Source organism: Schistocerca gregaria, unplaced genomic scaffold (genome assembly GCF_023897955.1).
Source record: "Schistocerca gregaria isolate iqSchGreg1 unplaced genomic scaffold, iqSchGreg1.2 ptg000431l, whole genome shotgun sequence".
Taxonomy (NCBI): domain Eukaryota; kingdom Metazoa; phylum Arthropoda; class Insecta; order Orthoptera; family Acrididae; genus Schistocerca; species Schistocerca gregaria.
Genome location: NW_026061857.1, coordinates 220,141 through 232,249, shown reverse-complemented (window position 1 = coordinate 232,249; position 12,109 = coordinate 220,141). Strand labels below are relative to the sequence as shown.

Sequence of the window (12,109 nt, the reverse complement as noted above, 5' to 3'; positions counted from 1 at the left end):
TTTTTGTTTACAAATATGCAATTGTGCACTGCTACAAAACTATAAGCCCTGGCTTATTTCAGAACAGTCCTGTCGTGTCATACTCTTGTTATTTCTAGAGACACTTTGTCTGTCTTCATTTTTTGGCTACCCCTGCCAGCCCTCTTTTCCAGAGTTCCCTGGCGGTCACCGATCCGAATACTAACGTTGTTGCTTATCGTCGGTGATCGTACCAGAACAGTTGATTTTCTGTTTTTTTAGTTTTTTATTTAATTACTTAGTTTTTGGAATTTAGCGCTCTGACGCATTTCAAGTGCACATCTGTCGATTCGCAGTGTTTCGTTACTTTCAAGGAGTTCCTACCACCCTTCCTTGGCGCATTCTTGCTCAAACTGAGTTCATTACTGTAATTTCGCATCTTACGTTTAATACAGTAGTTTAAAATGCTTGTGGGAGCATCTTTGTCGCACCTGAGAGTTAGTATGAAAAGAGGGCTGCCAGGTGTAGTGACATGAAATTTAAAAGAAGAGAGAGAGCCAACAGCACCCGGTGTTCCCAGGCGGTCACCCATCCAAGTACTAACCGGGCCCGATGTTGCTTAACTTCGGTGATCGGACGAGAACCGGTGTATTCAACATGGCATGGCCTTTGGCGTCCTTATACTGTAGCCGCACGGCAGAAGAAGCCTTCGCCTCTCCTCCCAACACACGCAATCGCCATTTTCGGTGGCACATTTGACGCAAAGAACGTCCTTCCACCTCGACACTCGCGGGAGACGCACCTTGTTATTGTTATCCAGCGCAGGTCTTGCGCGCGGCCGGGCGGCGGGTGGACTGCGCGGGGTGTGGCAGTGTCCTGCTGGACCGAGGGAAGCGTTCTCACCTGCCTGACACGCGTCGCGCTTCCAGATATTTGCGTAATTCGCACGGTGCATTCTCGGCTGTCCACTTCTGTCCCGACTTGTCCCGACTTTGCTCGACTGCCGCTCGCTGCCGCTCGGGTCGCGGTCCATATGACAGCACAAGCACGAGAAACATCTGCGAGACTGGCGCCGGACTGACCGGCGTGTCCGAGGCGCCGTGTGCGGCCGTTCGGAGCTACTAGTGCAGCGCTGTGCCGTGCCGTGGAAAGGTGCGAAAACACGGACACAAGACACAGGCGGTTCGACAAAGCATCCATCTCTTCTAGCGGCGAAAGATAAATTTTTGTTTACAAATATGCAACTGTGCACTGCTACAAAACTATAAGCCCTGGCGTATTTCAGAACAGTCCTGTCGTGTCATACTCTTGTTATTTCTAGAGACACTGTGTCTGTCTTCATTTTTTGGCTACCCCTGCCAGCCCTCTTTTCCAGAGTTCCCTGGCGGTCACCGATCCGAATACTAACGTTGTTGCTTATCGTCGGTGATCGTACCAGAACAGTTGATTTTCTGTTTTTTTAGTTTTTTATTTAATTACTTAGTTTTTGGAATTTAGCGCTCTGACGCATTTCAAGTGCACATCTGTCGATTCGCAGTGTTTCGTTACTTTCAAGGAGTTCCTACCACCCTTCCTTGGCGCATTCTTGCTCAAACTGAGTTCATTACTGTAATTTAGCATCTTACGTTTAATACAGTAGTTTAAAATGCTTGTGGGAGCATCTTTGTCGCACCTGAGAGTTTGTATGAAAAGAGGGCTGCCAGGTGTAGTGACATGAAATTTAAAAGAAGAGAGAGAGCCAACAGCACCCGGTGTTCCCAGGCGGTCACCCATCCAAGTACTAACCGGGCCCGATGTTGCTTAACTTCGGTGATCGGACGAGAACCGGTGTATTCAACATGGTATGGCCGTTGGCGTCATTATACTGTAGCCGCACGGCAGAAGAAGCCTTCGCCTCTCCTCCCAACACACGCAATCGCCATTTTCGGTGGCACATTTGACGCAAAGCACGTCCTTCCACCTCGACACTCGCGGGAGACGCACCTTATTATTGTTATCCAGCGCAGGTCTTGCGCGCGGCCGGGCGGCGGGTGGACTGCGCGGGGTGTGGCAGTGTCCTGCTGGACCGAGGGAAGCGTTCTCACCTGCCTGACACGCGTCGCGCTTCCAGATATTTGCGTAATTCGCACGGTGCATTCTCGGCTGTCCACTTCTGTCCCGACTTGTCCCGACATTGCTCGACTGCCGCTCGCTGCCGCTCGGGTCGTGGTCCATATGACAGCACAAGCACGAGAAACATCTGCGAGACTGGCGCCGGACTGACCGGCGTGTCCGAGGCGCCGTGTGCGGCCGTTCGGAGCTACTAGTGCAGCGCTGTGCCGTGCCGTGGAAAGGTGCGAAAACACGGACACAAGACACAGGCGGTTCGACGAAGCATCCATCTCTTCTAGCGGCGAAAGATAAATTTTTGTTTACAAATATGCAATTGTGCACTGCTACAAAACTATAAGCCCTGGCGTATTTCAGAACAGTCCTGTCGTGTCATACTCTTGTTATTTCTAGAGACACTTTGTCTGTCTTCATTTTTTGGCTACCCCTGCCAGCCCTCTTTTCCAGAGTTCCCTGGCGGTCACCGATCCGAATACTAACGTTGTTGCTTATCGTCGGTGATCGTACCAGAACAGTTGATTTTCTGTTTTTTTAGTTTTTTATTTAATTACTTAGTTTTTGGAATTTAGCGCTCTGACGCATTTCAAGTGCACATCTGTCGATTCGCAGTGTTTCGTTACTTTCAAGGAGTTCCTACCACCCTTCCTTGGCGCATTCTTGCTCAAACTGAGTTCATTACTGTAATTTAGCATCTTACGTTTAATACAGTAGTTTAAAATGCTTGTGGGAGCATCTTTGTCGCACCTGAGAGTTAGTATGAAAAGAGGGCTGCCAGGTGTAGTGACATGAAATTTAAAAGAAGAGAGAGAGCCAACAGCACCTGGTGTTCCCAGGCGGTCACCCATCCAAGTACTAACCGGGCCCGATGTTGCTTAACTTTGGTGATCGGACGAGAACCGGTGTATTGAACATGGTATGGCCGTTGGCGTCCTTATACTGTAGCCGCACGGCAGAAGAAGCCTTCGCCTCTCCTCCCAACACACGCAATCGCCATTTTCGGTGGCACATTTGACGCAAAGCACGTCCTTCCACCTCGACACTCGCGGGAGACGCACCTTGTTATTGTTATCCAGCGCAGGTCTTGCGCGCGGCCGGGCGGCGGGTGGACTGCGCGGGGTGTGGCAGTGTCCTGCTGGACCGAGGGAAGCGTTCTCACCTGCCTGACACGCGTCGCGCTTCCAGATATTTGCGTAATTCGCACGGTGCATTCTCGGCTGTCCACTTCTGTCCCGACTTGTCCCGACTTTGCTCGACTGCCGCTCGCTGCCGCTCGGGTCGTGGTCCATATGACAGCACAAGCACGAGAAACATCTGCGAGACTGGCGCCGGACTGACCGGCGTGTCCGAGGCGCCGTGTGCGGCCGTTCGGAGCTACTAGTGCAGCGCTGTGCCGTGCCGTGGAAAGGTGCGAAAACACGGACACAAGACACAGGCGGTTCGACGAAGCATCCATCTCTTCTAGCGGCGAAAGATAAATTTTTGTTTACAAATATGCAATTGTGCACTGCTACAAAACTATAAGCCCTGGCGTATTTCAGAACAGTCCTGTCGTGTCATACTCTTGTTATTTCTAGAGACACTTTGTCTGTCTTCATTTTTTGGCTACCCCTGCCAGCCCTCTTTTCCAGAGTTCCCTGGCGGTCACCGTACCGAATACTAACGTTGTTGCTTTCGTCGGTGATCGTACCAGAACAGTTGATTTTCTGTTTTTTTAGTTTTTTATTTAATTACTTAGTTTTTGGAATTTAGCGCTCTGACGCATTTCAAGTGCACATCTGTCGATTCGCAGTGTTTCGTTACTTTCAAGGAGTTCCTACCACCCTTCCTTGGCGCATTCTTGCTCAAACTGAGTTCATTACTGTAATTTCGCATCTTACGTTTAATACAGTAGTTTAAAATGCTTGTGGGAGCATCTTTGTCGCACCTGAGAGTTAGTATGAAAAGAGGGCTGCCAGGTGTAGTGACATGAAATTTAAAAGAAGAGAGAGAGCCAACAGCACCTGGTGTTCCCAGGCGGTCACCCATCCAAGTACTAACCGGGCCCGATGTTGCTTAACTTCGGTGATCGGACGAGAACCGGTGTATTCAACATGGTATGGACGTTGGCGTCCTTATACTGTAGCCGCACGGCAGAAGAAGCCTTCGCCTCTCCTCCCAACACACGCAATCGCCATTTTCGGTGGCACATTTGACGCAAAGCACGTCCTTCCACCTCGACACTCGCGGGAGACGCACCTTGTTATTGTTATCCAGCGCAGGTCTTACGCGCGGCCGGGCGGCGGGTGGACTGCGCGGGGTGTGGCAGTGTCCTGCTGGACCGAGGGAAGCGTTCTCACCTGCCTGACATGCGTCGCGCTTCCAGATATTTGCGTAATTCGCACGGTGCATTCTCGGCTGTCCACTTCTGTCCCGACTTGTCCCGACTTTGCTCGACTGCCGCTCGCTGCCGCTCGGGTCGTGGTCCATATGACAGCACAAGCACGAGAAACATCTGCGAGACTGGCGCCGGACTGACCGGCGTGTCCGAGGCGCCGTGTGCGGCCGTTCGGAGCTACTAGTGCAGCGCTGTGCCGTGCCGTGGAAAGGTGCGAAAACACGGACACAAGACACAGGCGGTTCGACAAAGCATCCATCTCTTCTAGCGGCGAAAGATAAATTTTTGTTTACAAATATGCAATTGTGCACTGCTACAAAACTATAAGCCCTGGCGTATTTCAGAACAGTCCTGTCGTGTCATACTCTTGTTATTTCTAGAGACACTTTGTCTGTCTTCATTTTTTGGCTACCCCTGCCAGCCCTCTTTTCCAGAGTTCCCTGGCGGTCACCGATCCGAATACTAACGTTGTTGCTTATCGTCGGTGATCGTACCAGAACAGTTGATTTTCTGTTTTTTTAGTTTTTTATTTAATTACTTAGTTTTTGGAATTTAGCGCTCTGACGCATTTCAAGTGCACATCTGTCGATTCGCAGTGTTTCGTTACTTTCAAGGAGTTCCTACCACCCTTCCTTGGCGCATTCTTGCTCAAACTGAGTTCATTACTGTAATTTCGCATCTTACGTTTAATACAGTAGTTTAAAATGCTTGTGGGAGCATCTTTGTCGCACCTGAGAGTTAGTATGAAAAGAGGGCTGCCAGGTGTAGTGACATGAAATTTAAAAGAAGAGAGAGAGAGCCAACAGCACCCGGTGTTCCCAGGCGGTCACCCATCCAAGTATTAACCGGGCCCGATGTTGCTTAACTTCGGTGATCGGACGAGAACCAGTGTATTCAACATGGTATGGCCGTTGGCGTCCTTATACTGTAGCCGCACGGCAGAAGAAGCCTTCGCCTCTCCTCCCAACACACGCAATCGCCATTTTCGGTGGCACATTTGACGCAAAGCACGTCCTTCCACCTCGACACTCGCGGGAGACGCACCTTGTTATTGTTATCCAGCGCAGGTCTTGCGCGCGGCCGGGCGGCGGGTGGACTGCGCGGGGTGTGGCAGTGTCCTGCTGGACCGAGGGAAGCGTTCTCACCTGCCTGACACGCGTCGCGCTTCCAGATATTTGCTTAATTCGCACGGTGCATTCTCGGCTGTCCACTTCTGTCCCGACTTGTCCCGACTTTGCTCGACTGCCGCTCGCTGCCGCTCGGGTCGTGGTCCATATGACAGCACAAGCACGAGAAATATCTGCGAGACTGGCGCCGGACTGACCGGCGTGTCCGAGGCGCCGTGTGCGGCCGTTCGGAGCTACTAGTGCAGCGCTGTGCCGTGCCGTGGAAAGGTGCGAAAACACGGACACAAGACACAGGCGGTTCGACAAAGCATCCATCTCTTCTAGCGGCGAAAGATAAATTTTTGTTTACAAATATGCAATTGTGCACTGCTACAAAACTATAAGCCCTGGCGTATTTCAGAACAGTCCTGTCGTGTCATACTCTTGTTATTTCTAGAGACACTTTGTCTGTCTTCATTTTTTGGCTACCCCTGCCAGCCCTCTTTTACAGAGTTCCCTGGCGGTCACCGATCCGAATACTAACGTTGTTGCTTATCGTCGGTGATCGTACCAGAACAGTTGATTTTCTGTTTTTTTAGTTTTTTATTTAATTACTTAGTTTTTGGAATTTAGCGCTCTGACGCATTTCAAGTGCACATCTGTCGATTCGCAGTGTTTCGTTACTTTCAAGGAGTTCCTACCACCCTTCCTTGGCGCATTCTTGCTCAAACTGAGTTCATTACTGTAATTTCGCATCTTACGTTTAATACAGTAGTTTAAAATGCTTGTGGGAGCATCTTTGTCGCACCTGAGAGTTAGTATGAAAAGAGGGCTGCCAGGTGTAGTGACATGAAATTTAAAAGAAGAGAGAGAGCCAACAGCACCCGGTATTCCCAGGCGGTCACCCATCCAAGTACTAACCGGGCCCGATGTTGCTTAACTTCGGTGATCGGACGAGAACCGGTGTATTCAACATGGTATGGCCGTTGGCGTCCTTATACCGTAGCCGCACGGCAGAAGAAGCCTTCGCCTCTCCTCCCAACACACGCAATCGCCATTTTCGGTGGCACATTTGACGCAAAGCACGTCCTTCCACCTCGACACTCGCGGGAGACGCACCTTGTTATTGTTATCCAGCGCAGGTCTTGCGCGCGGCCGGGCGGCGGGTGGACTGCGCGGGGTGTGGCAGTGTCCTGCTGGACCGAGGGAAGCGTTCTCACCTGCCTGACACGCGTCGCGCTTCCAGATATTTGCTTAATTCGCACGGTGCATTCTCGGCTGTCCACTTCTGTCCCGACTTGTCCCGACTTTGCTCGACTGCCGCTCGCTGCCGCTCGGGTCGTGGTCCATATGACAGCACAAGCACGAGAAATATCTGCGAGACTGGCGCCGGACTGACCGGCGTGTCCGAGGCGCCGTGTGCGGCCGTTCGGAGCTACTAGTGCAGCGTTGTGCCGTGCCGTGGAAAGGTGCGAAAACACGGACACAAGACACAGGCAGTTCGACAAAGCATCCATCTCTTCTAGCGGCGAAAGATAAATTTTTGTTTACAAATATGCAATTGTGCACTGCTACAAAACTATAAGCCCTGGCGTATTTCAGAACAGTCCTGTCGTGTCATACTCTTGTTATTTCTAGAGACACTTTGTCTGTCTTCATTTTTTGGCTACCCCTGCCAGCCCTCTTTTCCAGAGTTCCCTGGCGGTCACCGTACCGAATACTAACGTTGTTGCTTATCGTCGGTGATCGTACCAGAACAGTTGATTTTCTGTTTTTTTAGTTTTTTATTTAATTACTTAGTTTTTGGAATTTAGCGCTCTGACGCATTTCAAGTGCACATCTGTCGATTCGCAGTGTTTCGTTACTTTCAAGGAGTTCCTACCACCCTTCCTTGGCGCATTCTTGCTCAAACTGAGTTCATTACTGTAATTTCGCATCTTACGTTTAATACAGTAGTTTAAAATGCTTGTGGGAGCATCTTTGTCGCACCTGAGAGTTAGTATGAAAAGAGGGCTGCCAGGTGTAGTGACATGAAATTTAAAAGAAGAGACAGAGCCAACAGCACCTGGTGTTCCCAGGCGGTCACCCATCCAAGTACTAACCGGGCCCGATGTTGCTTAACTTCGGTGATCGGACGAGAACCGGTGTATTCAACATGGTATGGACGTTGGCGTCCTTATACTGTAGCCGCACGGCAGAAGAAGCCTTCGCCTCTCCTCCCAACACACGCAATCGCCATTTTCGGTGGCACATTTGACGCAAAGCACGTCCTTCCACCTCGACACTCGCGGGAGACGCACCTTGTTATTGTTATCCAGCGCAGGTCTTGCGCGCGGCCGGGCGGCGGGTGGACTGCGCGGGGTGTGGCAGTGTCCTGCTGGACCGAGGGAAGCGTTCTCACCTGCCTGACACGCGTCGCGCTTTCAGATATTTGCTTAATTCGCACGGTGCATTCTCGGCAGTCCACTTCTGTCCCGACTTGTCCCGACTTTGCTCGACTGCCGCTCGCTGCCGCTCGGGTCGTGGTCCATATGACAGCACAAGCACGAGAAATATCTGCGAGACTGGCGCCGGACTGACCGGCGTGTCCGAGGCGCCGTGTGCGGCCGTTCGGAGCTACTAGTGCAGCGCTGTGCCGTGCCGTGGAAAGGTGCGAAAACACGGACACAAGACACAGGCAGTTCGACAAAGCATCCATCTCTTCTAGCGGCGAAAGATAAATTTTTGTTTACAAATATGCAATTGTGCACTGCTACAAAACTATAAGCCCTGGCGTATTTCAGAACAGTCCTGTCGTGTCATACTCTTGTTATTTCTAGAGACACTTTGTCTGTCTTCATTTTTTGGCTACCCCTGCCAGCCCTCTTTTCCAGAGTTCCCTGGCGGTCACCGATCCGAATACTAACGTAGTTGCTTATCGTCGGTGATCGTACCAGAACAGTTGATTTTCTGTTTTTTTAGTTTTTTATTTAATTACTTAGTTTTTGGAATTTAGCGCTCTGACGCATTTCAAGTGCACATCTGTCGATTCGCAGTGTTTCGTTACTTTCAAGGAGTTCCTACCACCCTTCCTTGGCGCGTTCTTGCTCAAACTGAGTTCATTACTGTAATTTAGCATCTTACGTTTAATACAGTAGTTTAAAATGCTTGTGGGAGCATCTTTGTCGCACCTGAGAGTTAGTATGAAAAGAGGGCTGCCAGGTGTAGTGACATGAAATTTAAAAGAAGAGAGAGAGCCAACAGCACCTGGTGTTCCCAGGCGGTCACCCATCCAAGTACTAACCGGGCCCGATGTTGCTTAACTTCGGTGATCGGACGAGAACCGGTGTATTCAACATGGTATGGCCGTTGGCGTCCTTATACTGTAGCCGCACGGCAGAAGAAGCCTTCGCCTCTCCTCCCAACACACGCAATCGCCATTTTCGGTGGCACATTTGACGCAAAGCACGTCCTTCCACCTCGACACTCGCGGGAGACGCACCTTGTTATTGTTATCCAGCGCAGGTCTTGCGCGCGGCCGGGCGGCGGGTGGACTGCGCGGGGTGTGGCAGTGTCCTGCTGGACCGAGGGAAGCGTTCTCACCTGCCTGACACGCGTCGCGCTTCCAGATATTTGCGTAATTCGCACGGTGCATCCTCGGCTGTCCACTTCTGTCCCGACTTGTCCCGACTTTGCTCGACTGCCGCTCGCTGCCGCTCGGGTCGTGGTCCATATGACAGCACAAGCACGAGAAACATCTGCGAGACTGGCGCCGGACTGACCGGCGTGTCCGAGGCGCCGTGTGCGGCCGTTCGGAGCTACTAGTGCAGCGCTGTGCCGTGCCGTGGAAAGGTGCGAAAACACGGACACAAGACACAGGCGGTTCGACGAAGCATCCATCTCTTCTAGCGGCGAAAGATAAATTTTTGTTTACAAATATGCAATTGTGCACTGCTACAAAACTATAAGCCCTGGCGTATTTCAGAACAGTCCTGTCGTGTCATACTCTTGTTATTTCTAGAGACACTTTGTCTGTCTTCATTTTTTGGCTACCCCTGCCAGCCCTCTTTTCCAGAGTTCCCTGGCGGTCACCGTACCGAATACTAACGTTGTTGCTTATCGTCGGTGATCGTACCAGAATAGTTGATTTTCTGTTTTTTTAGTTTTTTATTTAATTACTTAGTTTTTGGAATTTAGCGCTCTGACGCATTTCAAGTGCACATCTGTCGATTCGCAGTGTTTCGTTACTTTCAAGGAGTTCCTACCACCCTTCCTTGGCGCATTCTTGCTCAAACTGAGTTCATTACTGTAATTTCGCATCTTACGTTTAATACAGTAGTTTAAAATGCTTGTGGGAGCATCTTTGTCGCACCTGAGAGTTAGTATGAAAAGAGGGCTGCCAGGTGTAGTGACATGAAATTTAAAAGAAGAGAGAGAGAGCCAACAGCACCCGGTGTTCCCAGGCGGTCACCCATCCAAGTATTAACCGGGCCCGATGTTGCTTAACTTCGGTGATCGGACGAGAACCAGTGTATTCAACATGGTATGGCCGTTGGCGTCCTTATACTGTAGCCGCACGGCAGAAGAAGCCTTCGCCTCTCCTCCCAACACACGCAATCGCCATTTTCGGTGGCACATTTGACGCAAAGCACGTCCTTCCACCTCGACACTCGCGGGAGACGCACCTTGTTATTGTTATCCAGCGCAGGTCTTGCGCGCGGCCGGGCGGCGGGTGGACTGCGCGGGGTGTGGCAGTGTCCTGCTGGACCGAGGGAAGCGTTCTCACCTGCCTGACATGCGTCGCGCTTCCAGATATTTGCGTAATTCGCACGGTGCATTCTCGGCTGTCCACTTCTGTCCCGACTTGTCCCGACTTTGCTCGACTGCCGCTCGCTGCCGCTCGGGTCGTGGTCCATATGACAGCACAAGCACGAGAAACATCTGCGAGACTGGCGCCGGACTGACCGGCGTGTCCGAGGCGCCGTGTGCGGCCGTTCGGAGCTACTAGTGCAGCGCTGTGCCGTGCCGTGGAAAGGTGCGAAAACACGGACACAAGACACAGGCGGTTCGACAAAGCATCCATCTCTTCTAGCGGCGAAAGATAAATTTTTGTTTACAAATATGCAATTGTGCACTGCTACAAAACTATAAGCCCTGGCGTATTTCAGAACAGTCCTGTCGTGTCATACTCTTGTTATTTCTAGAGACACTTTGTCTGTCTTCATTTTTTGGCTACCCCTGCCAGCCCTCTTTTACAGAGTTCCCTGGCGGTCACCGATCCGAATACTAACGTTGTTGCTTATCGTCGGTGATCGTACCAAAACAGTTGATTTTCTGTTTTTTTAGTTTTTTATTTAATTACTTAGTTTTTGGAATTTAGCGCTCTGACGCATTTCAAGTGCACATCTGTCGATTCGCAGTGTTTCGTTACTTTCAAGGAGTTCCTACCACCCTTCCTTGGCGCATTCTTGCTCAAACTGAGTTCATTACTGTAATTTCGCATCTTACGTTTAATACAGTAGTTTAAAATGCTTGTGGGAGCATCTTTGTCGCACCTGAGAGTTAGTATGAAAAGAGGGCTGCCAGGTGTAGTGACATGAAATTTAAAAGAAGAGAGAGAGAGCCAACAGCACCCGGTGTTCCCAGGCGGTCACCCATCCAAGTATTAACCGGGCCCGATGTTGCTTAACTTCGGTGATCGGACGAGAACCAGTGTATTCAACATGGTATGGTCGTTGGCGTCCTTATACTGTAGCTGCACGGCAGAAGAAGCCTTCGCCTCTCCTCCCAACACACGCAATCGCCATTTTCGGTGGCACATTTGACGCAAAGCACGTCCTTCCACCTCGACACTCGCGGGAGACGCACCTTGTTATTGTTATCCAGCGCAGGTCTTGCGCGCGGCCGGGCGGCGGGTGGACTGCGCGGGGTGTGGCAGTGTCCTGCTGGACCGAGGGAAGCGTTCTCACCTGCCTGACACGCGTCGCGCTTCCAGATATTTGCTTAATTCGCACGGTGCATTCTCGGCTGTCCACTTCTGTCCCGACTTGTCCCGACTTTGCTCGACTGCCGCTCGCTGCCGCTCGGGTCGTGGTCCATATGACAGCACAAGCACGAGAAACATCTGCGAGACTGGCGCCGGACTGACCGGCGTGTCCGAGGCGCCGTGTGCGGCCGTTCGGAGCTACTAGTGCAGCGCTGTGCCGTGCCGTGGAAAGGTGCGAAAACACGGACACAAGACACAGGCGGTTCGACAAAGCATCCATCTCTTCTAGCGGCGAAAGATAAATTTTTGTTTACAAATATGCAATTGTGCACTGCTACAAAACTATAAGCCCTGGCGTATTTCAGAACAGTCCTGTCGTGTCATACTCTTGTTATTTCTAGAGACACTTTGTCTGTCTTCATTTTTTGGCTACCCCTGCCAGCCCTCTTTTACAGAGTTCCCTGGCGGTCACCGATCCGAATACTAACGTTGTTGCTTATCGTCGGTGATCGTACCAGAACAGTTGATTTTCTGTTTTTTTAGTTTTTTATTTAATTACTTAGTTTTTGGAATTTAGCGCTCTGACGCATTTCAAGT

The 12,109-nt window shown here is 50.9% G+C and overlaps 10 non-coding genes across 10 annotated transcripts; all 10 read right to left on the bottom strand.

The window, feature by feature from the left end:
* Positions 1 to 513: 513 nt before the first annotated feature.
* Positions 514 to 632, bottom strand: LOC126311605 (5S ribosomal RNA). The gene has a single exon (XR_007554732.1). It is a non-coding gene; the product is annotated as a 5S ribosomal RNA (ribosomal RNA).
* Positions 633 to 1,694: 1,062 nt separating this feature from the next.
* Positions 1,695 to 1,813, bottom strand: LOC126311505 (5S ribosomal RNA). Its single transcript, XR_007554641.1, has one exon. It is a non-coding gene; the product is annotated as a 5S ribosomal RNA (ribosomal RNA).
* A 1,062-nt stretch (positions 1,814 to 2,875) lies between these two features.
* LOC126311583 (5S ribosomal RNA) lies at positions 2,876 to 2,994 on the bottom strand. The gene has a single exon (XR_007554712.1). It is a non-coding gene; the product is annotated as a 5S ribosomal RNA (ribosomal RNA).
* Positions 2,995 to 4,055: 1,061 nt separating this feature from the next.
* Positions 4,056 to 4,174, bottom strand: LOC126311548 (5S ribosomal RNA). Its single transcript, XR_007554680.1, has one exon. It is a non-coding gene; the product is annotated as a 5S ribosomal RNA (ribosomal RNA).
* Positions 4,175 to 5,238: 1,064 nt separating this feature from the next.
* Positions 5,239 to 5,357, bottom strand: LOC126311596 (5S ribosomal RNA). Its single transcript, XR_007554724.1, has one exon. It is a non-coding gene; the product is annotated as a 5S ribosomal RNA (ribosomal RNA).
* A 1,062-nt stretch (positions 5,358 to 6,419) lies between these two features.
* On the bottom strand, positions 6,420 to 6,538 carry LOC126311414 (5S ribosomal RNA). The gene has a single exon (XR_007554558.1). It is a non-coding gene; the product is annotated as a 5S ribosomal RNA (ribosomal RNA).
* A 1,062-nt stretch (positions 6,539 to 7,600) lies between these two features.
* Positions 7,601 to 7,719, bottom strand: LOC126311547 (5S ribosomal RNA). Its single transcript, XR_007554679.1, has one exon. It is a non-coding gene; the product is annotated as a 5S ribosomal RNA (ribosomal RNA).
* Positions 7,720 to 8,781: 1,062 nt separating this feature from the next.
* LOC126311511 (5S ribosomal RNA) lies at positions 8,782 to 8,900 on the bottom strand. Its single transcript, XR_007554647.1, has one exon. It is a non-coding gene; the product is annotated as a 5S ribosomal RNA (ribosomal RNA).
* A 1,064-nt stretch (positions 8,901 to 9,964) lies between these two features.
* Positions 9,965 to 10,083, bottom strand: LOC126311595 (5S ribosomal RNA). Its single transcript, XR_007554723.1, has one exon. It is a non-coding gene; the product is annotated as a 5S ribosomal RNA (ribosomal RNA).
* A 1,064-nt stretch (positions 10,084 to 11,147) lies between these two features.
* Positions 11,148 to 11,266, bottom strand: LOC126311610 (5S ribosomal RNA). The gene has a single exon (XR_007554737.1). It is a non-coding gene; the product is annotated as a 5S ribosomal RNA (ribosomal RNA).
* Positions 11,267 to 12,109: the final 843 nt, after the last annotated feature.